Below are 14,247 nucleotides of genomic sequence, written 5' to 3'. Positions count from 1 at the left end.
AAATATGCAAGTTTCCAGAACACTGATAGTTTCTATCTAAAATAAGTTAAGATTATGATTAAAGGCAGATTTCCAGAGAGCTTAGCTGATATATTTTAAAGAAATGTCAAAAACTAGTGAAACTGGCTCTTCGGTAATGGTAAACAGTGAGGGAAGAAGAAAGAGTTGTATGGCTGAACTAAGTCTCAAAAATGTAAATGCTTTAAACAGTTGAACCAGCGGTGCCTGGGTGGTACAATCCATGAAGCTTCCAACTCTTGACTTTAGCTCAGGTCATGATCTCGAGGGTCACGAGGTCAAGCCTTGCATCGGGCTCCGCACTCAATGAGGAGCCTGCTGGAGGTTCTCTCTCCCTCTGCCCCAACTCCCACCACTCATGCTCATTCTCTCTCTAAAATAAATAAATAAATCTTTTTAAAAAATGTCAAACCAGTTTATCTGATATTAGGGATCCATCCACTCCATCACAACAACCCCCACCCCTCATTAAACCTGGCTTTAATCCAAGTGCTTGGTTACTCCTCTCCCTTGGGGTTCAAGTCATGAGTGGAAAGGACTTGCCCAGATTAAGAGCCAGGTGGTACTTATTATTTACCCACAGACTGTGTACTGCCTAGTTTCAGCTGTACATCAGAGATGTCTTCTGGAAACAAAAAATTAGAACCAGCGGCGTCAACCACCACAACAAACAATACAAATACTGTCACCGACCACAAACTGACCTATGAGCTTCCTGTGGGTCAACACAAAACAAGAAACATGATGGGAACATAATTTCCATTTGATCATTTGTCAGACTAAAGACAGGAAACACACCTTCATCCTAGATTCCTCACTGTCCTTTGTTCTTCACAACTGGTTAAGTAAAGCCTCACAATGGTACTTCCCTCTTTCCATCTGTCTTCTGCACTCCCACACGGCCACTGCTGCTCAGTGTCAGGTGGCTCACCTTCACTCTTACAGGAACCCTCTGCCCAAGCCTCCCTTCCCAGGTCCTTCTGATTCCTCTCTTGGCCTGTGAGTCCAACCATCTGATCACATCATTGCCTGGTGGACATCCTTTGGGGCTCCTCAGTGTCTCCACTTAGCTTCTATAATATCGGGGTGCACCTCCCCACTAGGTGCAAAGAGTTATGCCAAGAATACAGGAAGCTGCAGAACAAACACTAAACGTCTTTCAGAAGCTATAATTTTACTCAAAGATTTGGGAGGGAAAACAATTTAATTGTGTCCACAACATAGGGTTACATGCAAAAGTTATATAAAACTTTGAGTGGAAAGCCAAGACTTTAAAATAATGTTATACCTGGATGGCCACTTTGGACTCAGCTTTCAGAATGGACCATGAGGATTTCAGAGAAAACATTAAAAAGATCTGGACATGACAAAAAGTCTGAATTCTGTTCACGCCTTTTCCACACCAGTCTTGTTTGTGGAAATTTATACTATGGAAGCCGCAGTCATGTGCCAAAAACATATGCAAAAGGGGATTCATCTCAGCATTATTCACAATAGGAAAGAGCTGTAATGATTTAAATGATTATAGACAATAACTGTTTCATTTTATAAAATGTGGCAGAAATATATAAACTGATATAAAATATGTTTGAGATATGTTGGTAAGTGCAAATGCTAATTAGAAAGTAGTATTTTATCACTCACCATATAAGAACAAGTATCAAGGCATCAGACTGGTCTTCCTTCAGAACATGAGAGACTCCTAACTCTGTGAAATGAACTAGGGGTGGTGGAAGGGGAGGTGGGCGGGGGGTGGGGGTGACTGGGTGGCGGGCACTGAGGTGGGCACTTGACGGGATGAGCACTGGGTGTTATTCTATATGTTGATAAATTGAACACCAATAAAAAATAAATTTATTTAAAAACAAAAAGGCTGTGGAAGGGGAGGTGGGTGGTGGGATGGGGTGACCCGGTGATAGGCACTGAGGAGGACACTTGACGGGATGAGCGTGGCAGCTATACTATATGTTGGAAAATTGAATTTAAATTTAAAAATGTAAAATAAATTAACAAATTAATTTAAAAAAAAAAGATTGGTCTTCCTTGGTTGGAAGGCATGGTTGGCAATTTTTAAATTGCTTGTATTTTTTTTAAATAAATGGGTATTGCTTTTACCCATTCATTACAATGGGTAAATAAAGGAATAAGATATATAAAGATATACATAAAGATATATAAAGATATAAACAGAGGAATTTCTTTCTGTGAGGAGGGGAGCTGGGAACTCCCAACTTTTTGATCCATCATTCAGGATCTGGCCCCTCTCTCCCTCCTCAGCTTCGTTCCTTGCCACTTCCACCCTGGTCCTTCACCCACCAATAGTAGTTGGGTAACTATAGCTTTTCAAACAGGAGAAGCTCCCTCATGGCTTTGTGTTGAGTGCCTTCGTCTCTGCCTGACATGTCCTTCTTTAACTTTCGTATTTGAAGAATAACTTTTCAGATGATAATTTGGCTTTCCATTGGAACTTCATGGACAGAAAGAACAATCTGGCCACATAATCCAACTGCATACCACCCACCACCCCCCACCACCCCCACACACACGTACATGCTAACACTCCTCAGTGTAAATGAGTAAAGACTTCTGCTTCTATAAGTCGGCCTTTGTATGCTTGGTCCCTGTGAGTCACCCCGGACAGACAGAGTCATACCAGAAGTCTCTGACATGAGAAATTTCTCACTCACACAGCTGATGCCCAATTTCTCCATCGTGGCAAAAGCAGTAAATGCCATCCTGTGAGCCCTACTGAAACAGCCCACCAAGTAGCCTTCATCCTTGGGCAACAAACCACCCCAGTACCATTCTTTCAGCCAGGCTGAAGCCTCAACTTTCCACTGTCATCATGGGAAGCTCAATAACTCAATTATTTGACAAGCCAGGGAGCTTCACTCCAGTTGTTCCAATAACAGAAATTTCACCCTACAATAGATCAAGAAAAGGCAATGCCCAAAGATAAATCCATGAACTTTTTGTTTTTTTTTCACTGTATATATAGTTTTATGCACTGGATGTGTTCCAGGCAGAGTGTGAGTTTGAGAGACATTAATAAAGAAAATATAATTTACACTCTCACAGTGGCTTCATCAAACCTGACACTTTGGCTTCTTCAATGAAGAGTACTTCTTAGTCTTTAGTCAACAAGCCGCCTCCAATTTCACACACATATAAGAGGGTGCAACAGGAAGAGACAGTGAACAAGAATCCTGACAAGGTTTTGTTTCCAGGAACTGGCAGGAACTGTCCAACAATGTCTGGGCCCCTGCCCATCCTAGTCAGAAATGTCATTTCTAAAGCTCAATTGCTCTGATGCATGATACTAGAGGCAAGATGGGGTATTAGTAGCATGCTGTAAAGATCTTCAACGAGGCATGTGTCGGCTCTTAGTCATCTGCTGCCATTTCTTCATGAGGCAGCGAAATGTCTGAGGATTTCCTCTTTGCTTTTAGAATGAATTTTTAAATCTGAAAAGGAAGCCTTTGTCAGCACGGTTTATACTCTTGCCTGCTTTGGTGAAGAGAAATGGTATCCACAGAAGCACATTTCTCAAGCTAAAAAGATCCAAAGGAAGAAAATAAAACTCAGGGATGAAACACTTCTTTCAGGACCAATTCGAAGCCTCTGCCCAAACACAGGTATTGCCAAGTGCCACAGTGTACCTCAGATTGCATCAGAGTTAATAGCCTAAGCCACATATTTTCAGTCCCACCTGAGTAAGCAAAAGTAATGAATGGCGATTATCATGGAGATATTATGCTTATAGTCTCTTGTCTACAATCCATCTGCTTCAAGAAGAATGGGTATTAAAAAAATCCTCAATCTCACTAGTAATCATGGAAATGCAAATTAACTTTGAGATGTCACTTTTCACCTTTGAAAGTGCAAAGTTTAAAATATATATATTTATTTACTTATTTCAGAGAGAGCCTGAGTGGAAGGGGGAGAGGGGGAGGGGATCTCAAGCAGACTCTGTGCTGAGCAAGGAGCATGACATGGGGCTTGATCTCACAACCCTGAGGATCATGACCTGTGCCAAAACCAAGAGTTAGACACTTAACTATGCCCCCAGGAGCCCCTGAAAGTACAAAGTTTTAAAATGCTGGGATCTTTTTTCCAGCGTTCTTTTTTCCTTGGGATCTTTTTTCCCAGGTGAGAAATCAGAAAACACAATTCCTAATGACTTGATCCATAAGGAAACTCATTATCTTGCAACACAAGTGTGGTTGTAGAGAGCTTCAGGGCTGGTCCCCCATAATGTCTTCACGGGCCCAGATCCTCACTAGCCTCCTGCTCTGCCCACATCAGCTCGTTGGCTCACTCCTACCATGGTCAGTCACAGGATGGCCCCAGCAGCACATTTTCACACATTAACATCCAAAAGCAGAAAAACAAATAAAACCCTGCCTCTTCTTCAATCTCTTTAAAATGTAGGAAGTTCCTCCAGGAGCCCCCTAGAAGACTGCCCCCTCTACCCTCTTATAGGCCTGATCTAGTGGTTCTCAAAGTGTGGTCCTTGGACCACCACCACCAGCAGCACCTCCAAAATGCAATCTCTCAGCCCATCCTGGACCTACTGTCTCAGGATAAGGCTGCTTCTGTTGCTCCAGTTTGAGAACCACTGGCCTAAGCCAATCAATTGACAAGGGGGTTGGAATGACCACTGTTGATCCATTCCCTTGGGCTGGGTATGGAGCCACCTCTCCTGAGCACAAGGGTCTCACCTTGCTGACCTCTACCCTACCTGTCCACTTGCAGGATGATCCCTAACTTGTTGCACTCTGTATCATTAGCATGTTTTCCAGCTGTGGGGACAGAAAACCTAACTCCAGAGGTCTTTAACAATGAGGAGAGTTTATCAATTCATTCAGAGTAAGTGTAACACATAGGGTTAATTCAGATATTTACTTCTCTAAACTGTAGGTAACTTCTTCTCACTTATATTCCTCTCCTCCTTTCTTTGTGGGGGACAGAGGAGGGAGTGAGATCCTGTCCCAGTGGTAAAATATACTGATAAATTCTTTGACACTCCTCCTTTCAAAAAGTAAAGCCCGATTGCCCTCCTCTTGAATGTGGGCTGTACTTAGTGACACATCTCTAATAAATAGAATGTGGTAGACATGATGATGTGTGACTTCCAATACTGTGTCACAAAAGATACCATGGCTTTCTCCTTGCTGTCTTCTCCTGGGTCACTCGCTCTGAGGGAAGCCCAGTTGTCATGTTGTGAATACCCAAGCACGCTAGAGATGGGTCTACGTAGAACTAAGACCTCCTACCAACAAGTCTTGTACCATCTTGGAAAGTGAATCCTCCAGCCCAGTCACATCTGCAGATAATGTAACCCTGGCTGACATTGTGACTCTAGCCTTAAGATTCATGAGATACCCAGATCCAGAACTATCTAGCTAAGCTGCTCAATAATTCCTGACACGGAGGAACAATGAAATAATGCTTGAGTGTTTTTAAGACAAAAAAAAAAATGTTGGCATGATTCTTTATATAGCAATGCATAACTAATAGAAACCCCTAGTATAATGCCTTGAGCTTCTGGGGCTACTTGAGTTTTAGTTTACAAACTTTTCTTCTTACCAAGACATGTGTGTTTCCCCAACAGGAGTGGGCTCTTTTCTTCCTATGCTTTGGGCCTGTTGCTGATTCTGGTGCACTGTGGGGCAAACTTCTTCCTTGCTTGTGCTGATTATCTTCTACTTAGATGACCTGACATCTCTTCCTGCATCCGATTCCCATAGCCTTGTCTTGCTCCTTGCCACTTTCCTATTTGCATCCTAACAGAGATCTACTGGAAAGAAACTGCATCTCACCCTACAGCACTGACTTTAAATGTAGAAGTTTCCTGCCATGTGTCACTGTGGGTGAAGGAAAAGTTAAGAAGACGTGATTCAGGGCAAACTTCAAAACCCACTCAGAAGAATGGTGAGGACATCTGCTGAGACATCATCATTTTCTGGAAATTTAAAGCAAATTGACATGATCTTTCTTGCAGGTAACTCAATTCCTCTGACTTAGCTAAGGCTGTGCTTCTCCTCTGCCTGGAGTATAGGTGGCCAATGACTCTCTAGGCCTGCGTCAATAGAATGAGCCCATAGATGCTTCCGTATGGATGGATGCCCAGGTCAAGGGTACAGTGGGGGAAATGAAGCCAGCCCACCTGACGCGAATATACTGCCCTGGAGCTTGTCAATTCCAAGAGCCATACCTAGGGTGCCCCAACTGAAACTCAGAGTCCAAGATCGTTTTTCCCATAGAATGGCAAAAGAACCACCTGCAAGTTCTCGTTAAAGAAACAGTTTCCTCACCCCATCCATGGCCCGCTGGCCAATTTTGATGTACCCTAGTTTTTGAGAACTACAGCTATTTTTAAATTGAGGTATGGTTTACATACAATAAAATGTACAGAGTGTCCTGTTTAGAAATTGACAGTTGTGTACACCTGTGAAACTACCTTAAAACAGGAGCATTTCTATCACCCCAGAAAATCATCTCTTGCTCCTTTCCAATCAACCCCACCCCCAAAAGCCAAGACTATTGAGTTTCTATGTTCATACAGAATTTTCCCCAGAACTATTGCTTTTTGAAACACTTAGGCTAAAAAAAATTTTTTTATCTGTCAATTGAGAGCTCTAAATAATCCATTTCAGCATAGCAGGAGGAAGAGACTCCAATTGTCCATTTGAGGGGACTGTTCCATTTCCCTAGGAAAGCCAGCCAAAGGGGCCTTTTTAGCAATGCAAATACAGCCTTCTGCATTGACAAAGTGGATGGAAATGTGACTCTGAGGGACTGAAACTGCACTGGGAGGATCTGAAAGGTTTCTGTGCTGGATGCAGGGCTGCAGCTCTTAGGCACTGAAGGAAAAAAAAAAAAAACATGTGAAGGACAGCGGAGGGGTTGCCCTAGCACCTGCCTCCACCCTGAGCCCTTTGGAAAGGGACCAGCCATCCAGGGTTAGGGGTTGAGTGGCCCAAAGTAGAAGGGATTATTTTTATGAGGGACCTTGTGACAATCTGGACTCAGACAAGCATCCTCAGCAAAGGTGGTTATTAAGAATGTGGGGGAAAAATAAAATAATAAAAAGAAAATAAAAAATAAAAAGAATGTGGGGGGATAGGGTAACTGGGTGATGGGCATTAAGGAGGGCACTTGATGGAATGAGCACTAGGTGTTATATGCAACTGATAAGTCACTAAATTCTACCTCTGAAACTAATAATACACTATATGTTAACTAAATTGAATTTAAATAAAAAGTTAAAAAAAATACTATTTGGGGAAAAAAAGAAAATGAACAGAGGATTCTGAGTAAGACAATATGGCCCTGTAGGCTGACTTTGCTACTGATTACTTGTGTGGCCTTGGACAAATGACTTAATGTCATTGAGCTTTGGTTTTGCTCATCTGTAAATGGGAATAATAACCACACGATGTTGATGTGAGGATTAAGTGGGGGAATACAAGTGAAGTGCTTAGCATGTATTTATGTTGTATTTAGTAAACATTAAACAATCGTTATTATTGCTATTATCATTAAAGCAGTCAAAAATAAAAAAAAATAAAAGAATGGGGATGCCTGGGTGGCTCAGTGGTTGAGCACCTGCCTTCAGCCCAGGGTGTGGTCCTGGAGCCCCAGGATCAAGTCCCACATCGGGCTCCTCACATGGACCCTGCTTCTCCCTCTGCCTGTGTCCCTGCCTCTCTCTCTCTCTCTCTCTCTCTCTCTCTCTCTCTCGCATGAATAAATAAATTCTTTAAAAAAAAGAAAAGAATGGCACTTTCTCTATCAAGCTTCCTACTAACCTACTGCTGGCATTTACAGAAGACTTTGATACCTACATATATATTTGGTGTCTACCCCTCCCCATTGAATGAATTGTCTTATTTGTTCTAAGATAGTGGTTTCATTAATTTGCCAGGGTTTTCTAAATACATATCTTCTGAAAATAGGACATTTTTATGTTTTCCTAATTGTTATAACAGATTTTTTTCTGCCTTATCACGTTTACAGTTATGAAATTATTTTAATGTCCTTTAGAAAGAAGATACTGGTGTCGAATTTTTTGCCAGGCTGAAAATGATAAGAGTTAGAGCAGCTGTCACCAGAGCAAACAGCAGAGGCCACGTCAGTAGTTTGGGTGTGATGGGACAATGGCTGGTGGTAACTGAGAAGCAGAAGAATCCTATCTGAGAGAGGGTCTAGATGAACAAATGGTGGGTTGAGAAGACAAAGCCAACATAGACCATGGCTCCTAATGCTAGTGGTTTCCTTGACCACAAAACCATGAAAAGAGCTCTGTTTGACTCAATCCTGAGATCTTAAAAAGAGAAGAGAAAGAGATTAAGTATGCAGCTTAGTTTATGACAGATCTGTGACTAAAGGAGTCATGACAAAATAGCAAACACCTTTACTTTCTACTTTTTATCTAGTGTAGCCCTTAACCTACCAACAAGCACAACATATTTTAAGAATTCAAGTTTGAATTCAATCATTGCAGTTTGCAAATCAGTCTTTCGTTCCTTTGGGATTTCAGGTGCATAGAATTGGAGAGATGTGCTTCATCTGACCACCTCAAATCAGTTTATGGCATATTAGCATCAAGAGTCCAGAAACATCCCCATTTTTATCCTTAATATTTCAAAATTTTACTTTTGTCCCCTTCACCTAACTCCTAATCCCATTCCACTATATGTAAAATTCTTATCTCACATTTAACTTTCCTGAATGACCTTAGTTATAGCTAAAGGAATTATTAACAATATTTTACTAGTGTGGGTTTTTTCCCCACAAACAAGATTGTGCTGGGTAGCTCATTTGACTTTTTACTTTTTTTCACTGAATGTTATGTTTGAGATTTATCAATGTTTCTTCTATGTATATATAAGGAGTATTGAGGTTGACAATAACATGAACATCTGGTGGTCCCCCACGTGCTGTTAGATTGCTCGTACCACGGACACCCAGAGGACCCATCAGATTCAACCAGCCTCTTTCCCTCTATAAGTAACTGTACCCCAAATTTTATTGCTTCCTTATCTTTATTAGTTTTGCCATACATATCATTTACTCCTCAGAATATATTGTCTGGTTTCTCATGGTTTTCAACTTTACATAAAAGGAATTACATACATTTTTATATAACTTTTAAAAATTCAATATTTTTTACAAGATTTTATTTATTTATTTATTTGAGAGGGAGAGAGCACAAGTGGGGTGAGGAGCAGAGGGAGAAGCAGACTCCTCACTGAGCAGGAAGCCCAACTCAGGGCTCAATTTCTGAACTTCGGGATCATGACCTGAACCAAAGGCAGACACCCCAAATTACTGAGCCACCCAGGTGCCCCTAAAAATTCAATATTATGTGCACAATTCCCTCCTACAGATGCTTATAAGTCTTGTGTATTAATTTTCATAACTGTGCATCATTATCGATCCATTCTTCAGCCTCAGACATTTGGATTGTTTCCAGTGTTTTACAAACAAAGCTGTATGAATGTTCCTAAGCATATGTGCAGGAGCTTCTCTCTAGCACAAAGCAGAATTGCTGGGTGAGGAGTGCACACATCTCCAACTTTCACTTGATGCCACGCTGACGTCCAAAGGGCCTGCGGCAACTGGAGCTTCCACCAGCAGAGGATAAGTGTGCCAATGATTCCGAGCTCTCAAAGGCTTGATACTGTCAGAATTAAACTTCTGTCAGTATTATAACTGTAAACTATGTTTTTTTTTTAAGATTTTATTTATTTATTCATTTGAGACACACAGAGAGAGGCAGAGACATAGGCAAGGGGAGAAGCAGGCTCCCTGCAGGGAGTCTGACATGGGACTCGATCCCAGGACTCCAGGATCACAACCTGAGCCAAAGGCAGATGCTCAACCACTGAGCCACCCAGGCATCCCTAAACTATGGCTTTAATTTGAATTTCCTTGATAACCAATGAACTTGATAATATTTTTTTAATACATTTATCAATCATTGAGTGAAGTGATTGTTGAAGTCTTTAGTCTTTTTTCTCTGTTGGGCTTTTTCTTGGGTTTGATTAGTAAATAGATGATTATTTTTAACTGCTATATGATACTCCGGAGATTTTACACATGTGCCATATTTATCAATTCCTCTTATGGATGGCTATTTAGCTTATTTCCAACCCTTTGCTATTACAAGCAATGCTGTGGTAAACATCTTTGTATATGGGTCTTGGTATAGGGAAGAAACTTCCCCCAAAGCGGAATTGCTGGGTCTTTGAGTATGTGCATATTCCGTTTCCCTAAAGGCTGACAAACTGCCCTCCGAAAATAGAAGCACTGATTTCCCGTCCTCTCCAACTTCTCATCCTCCTACAAGTTAATGAAGATTTCCATTTATTCTTCCACACATTTGCCAGCAGTGGACGTCATATCATCATTAAGCCAACTAACTCTAGGTAAGTACTGTCTCATTTGGTCTGTAAAAAATCTAGGAAGGTAGAAAATGAAAACAAGCCAGCATGTTTCTAGTACTTTACAATTTGGGAAGCACTCTCATCTGCATGACCTACCTCAGTTTATGGCCAAATCCTATCACTCATTCCCTTGCAAACCATACTCAAAGCCAGCAGGCTTCATTCTCTAAATTCAACATGCTGCTTCACACTTCCATGTGGATACAGGTGTCTTGCCAATAGCAAGTACACCCCCCCCCCCGGCCAAATTTTCCAAACCCTGGTCAATCATAGAATATCCTATATTCCAGGGAAGCAGATGAAACCAGAGATGGATCTCTGTCATTGGGATCTTCAAGAGGAGGACATGGCTCTGTCATCCTCTCCCAGGGGACCCTGCCTCCTCCCCAGCTACAGAAAGTAGGGGGTTCCTGAGACATGGAAAGGGGGTTGGATACTTGTCAGCCAAAAATCAGGACAAGTTGTCCAGCACAGAGGTTATAAATAATAGGGCAGTTAAGGACACAGGGCTCCTGTCTTTTCTCCCCAAACATAACCTTTCCCCTTCTTGTTTTCTTCTTCCAGTGTTTGGTGGCAAGTTTGAGATAAAGAATGAGCCACAGGACCATAATTGGTCAGGCATTCCCACCAATGGGAGCTCGTTCACGAATTGTTTATTTTTCTGGAGCTTTGTGACTATGTTCCTTATGTTGACAATATGTCATTCTAATGATTTCATTTTAGCAGTAATGAATTATGACTTCGCTCCTGCAGCAAGGCATATGGCATCCCTTTTCAATCCCAAGTGAATCAATGTTGTAATAATGAACACCAACTTCATCAATAACATTAGAAAATATAAAATGCTGTTCTCCAGCCATTGGCATCTCTTTCTGTAATCTCTGCACTCCATCATTTTGACTAATATTTTCTAGATTTAGCTGCCTTTTTATTTACAAAATGTTCATGCATGTCTGCCTGAATTATAACTTCCAGGGTGTGATTTCACTAATAATTTTTGAGGACTGTGTTGAGTCTTTTCACACACCAGACCTATTGTTTGTAATGGAGACAAGCTGGACTCAGAAAGTCATTTGGTCAAAAGTCCGAGGGATAGAGCCAGGATTTTAACCACGAGTTTAGACCTCAAAATCAAATACTTTGTCTTCCATGCTATGTGACAAGTTTGCAGAGTTTTGTTGTTTTTTAAATATCGTACATTGAATTCCTGACAATTTATTTAGTTTTCTTAAGAATCCTAAAGGAATTTGAATGGTATCACTTCATCCATGATATTTGAGTCCCTGTGGAGTGAAAGGCCAAGCCAACATTTTGTATAGCACCTCATCCCATTATGTGGAGACTCAGCCTGGACGCTATCAGACTCAACCAGTTTCCCCTCTGAGGGGTGTCAGGTTGAGGCTGGGGAGACCCTCCCCAACCAGCCGGCTGCCTTAACTGACATTTTCATTCCCTTATCCCTGTAAGAATCAATACCAACAAATCTGAGTCTCTGGATTTCCAGCTATACAGCTTTATGTGTATAGATTTATGCCTTTGAATATCTTAGGAATCTGTCTAGAATGGATGAGAATACCCCCACGTTTTCAAGTTTCAAATTTCAATCTTCTGATAATAGTTTGGCTCAGATTAAGCTAAGCCTACAGAAAACTTTATAAGAATATGATAAGTCATTTAAGATAAAGAGTCTGGAGACAGGTTACTTAGAGGTCATAAAATTGTCACTATCACAGGCGTGCTTTTTTTTAAAGATTAATTAATTTATTTATTCATGATAGACACAGGGAGAGAGAGAGAGAGAGAGGCAGAGACACAGGAGGAGGGAGAAGCAGGCTCCATGCCGGGAGCCCAACGTGGGACTCGATCCCAGGACTCCAGGATCACACCCTGGGCCAAAGGCAGGTGCTAAACTGCCAAGCCACCCAGGGATCCCCACAGGTGTGCTTTCTTAAGTTTTCTCTTCCACGCCCCTGTGCCTTTCTGAGTGCTGTTCCCACTGTCTGAACACAACCCAGCTGTTCCCTGTCATTGCCTTCCATCTGCCTGTAAAATGCCCAGCTCAGAAGCCATGTCCTCACGACTGAAACCCTTCCGACATCCCTACCTGTCCCTTCTAATGGTCACTCCCTGTTCCTACACAACATTGCATTCATGTGATCATTCCGATCACTCCTCTAGCAAACCCTCACTGACAACCTACCATGTGCCAGGCACCACCCTAGGCCCTAAGAGACACCCATGAATCAACAGACAAAAGTGCCTGCCATGTGGAGATTACACTCCAGCTGGAAACAAAGGACAAAATACACAGCACATAAAGGAAATATAGCCAGTGATTTGTGCAATAGAGAAAACAGAGCAGGGAAAGATGGGTCCAGGGCATGGAAGTGTGAAAGAGGCTTCCAGTTTAAAATAGGGGAACAGGGTAGACCTTGTCGAGTAGGTAACATCTGAGCTGAGGGGAAGTTGAGGGAGGGGAAGGAGCTACCCATGTTGGGGAGGAACATTCTAAGCTGAGGAACAGATGGTGACAAGGCTTAGGGCAGGAGGTGCATTTGGCCAGAGCAGAGAGGGTGAGCAAGATGACATGTGCAGAGACAACACGGGAGACAGGCCGCAGCAGCCGGGTTGGCCATTCACAGAACGTTGGGTTTTGATGAGTGAAACAGGGATACATTAGAGGATTCTGAGCACAGGGTGTCAGATTCAGGATATTTTAGAAATTAATAGACCTTCCTACTGGATGGATTATGAAATATAAGAGAAAGAAGTAAAGGATGACTCGGGATCCATCCCTCCTTGCTGCACTGGGGCAGAAGTGTTTATGCATCCTCCCCCCCCCACCCTTACTGCACTGCGAGATGCCCAGGACAGAAGCTGCCGCTGGATTCCCAACATCCAGCCTAGGGCAGGACCCACGAGCAAGAAATGTGTGCTGAGTCTGATGGTCAGCCTGAGTGTATCTCAGCCATGAATTTTATTAACAAACAGGAAGGCTGAGAAAAGCTGTTTGACATCACTTGGGGAAAAAATAAGTCACAGGCCAGGAGGGCATCTCTACCCAGCCCTCTAGGTTCTCTTCTCTGCATGGATACTCACGAGACATCATGTACGTTCTGAGCTTGCACAGGTGGACGTGAGAAGTGCTGGCTACAAATGACCTCTTTATTCAAGGATGCAGTGGCAGATGGAACTAACTTTCTGTATTTGTTGAAACATAAGGGGAGAAATCTGTCTTTTCCAAGTATTACAATAGGAATTATTTAGAGCTAAGGAATTCCCCCAATGCCTAGTTTCAGCCAAGCAGACATGCTGCTTTGGGCCTTCTGAGGACTCAAGACAGCTTTAATGCAGTGTGGGGGCAGCCTGAGAAGCCACCAGACCACCCGGAGGTGCCCCACTCTGGCAGCCTCAGCTGTCTGAGAAGCAGAGGTGTCAGGATGAATCACGTTCCTTCTGGGTGCCAAGCATGGCCCTGATCCTGTCCTGTCAGTGCTGCTGGTGGTCCTTTTGCTGTCTGGGGTAGGGGAGTGCAAAAAAAAAGCCACTGGGAACAGCATCAATAAGGGTTTCAGAGATCAGAGGGAGGACAGCCAAAGCAGAGGGTGAATATGGGCAAGACCACAAGAATGACAGAGGTGCTGCACTTTGCCCCACCGCCCCCAAACCTGTCTGAGAGGGACGTCCACAGCCAGGACTAAATATCCAAAGAGCAAAACAAGTACATGTCCAGGGCACCAGCCAAGCATGGAGACAGAAAGGAGATTTTAAAATT

At 42.5% G+C, this 14,247-nt stretch overlaps 1 long non-coding RNA gene across 1 annotated transcript; it reads left to right on the top strand.

Moving 5' to 3' along the window:
• The first annotated feature begins 5,206 nt into the window (after window positions 1-5,206).
• Window positions 5,207-11,281, top strand: LOC111093003. The gene is made up of 3 exons (XR_005380301.1): window positions 5,207-6,022; window positions 10,305-10,454; window positions 11,037-11,281. It is a non-coding gene; the product is annotated as an uncharacterized LOC111093003 (long non-coding RNA).
• Window positions 11,282-14,247: the final 2,966 nt, after the last annotated feature.

Source organism: Canis lupus, chromosome 28 (genome assembly GCF_011100685.1).
Source record: "Canis lupus familiaris isolate Mischka breed German Shepherd chromosome 28, alternate assembly UU_Cfam_GSD_1.0, whole genome shotgun sequence".
Taxonomy (NCBI): Eukaryota; Metazoa; Chordata; class Mammalia; order Carnivora; family Canidae; genus Canis; species Canis lupus.
This window is presented reverse-complemented; position numbering and strand designations above follow the sequence as displayed.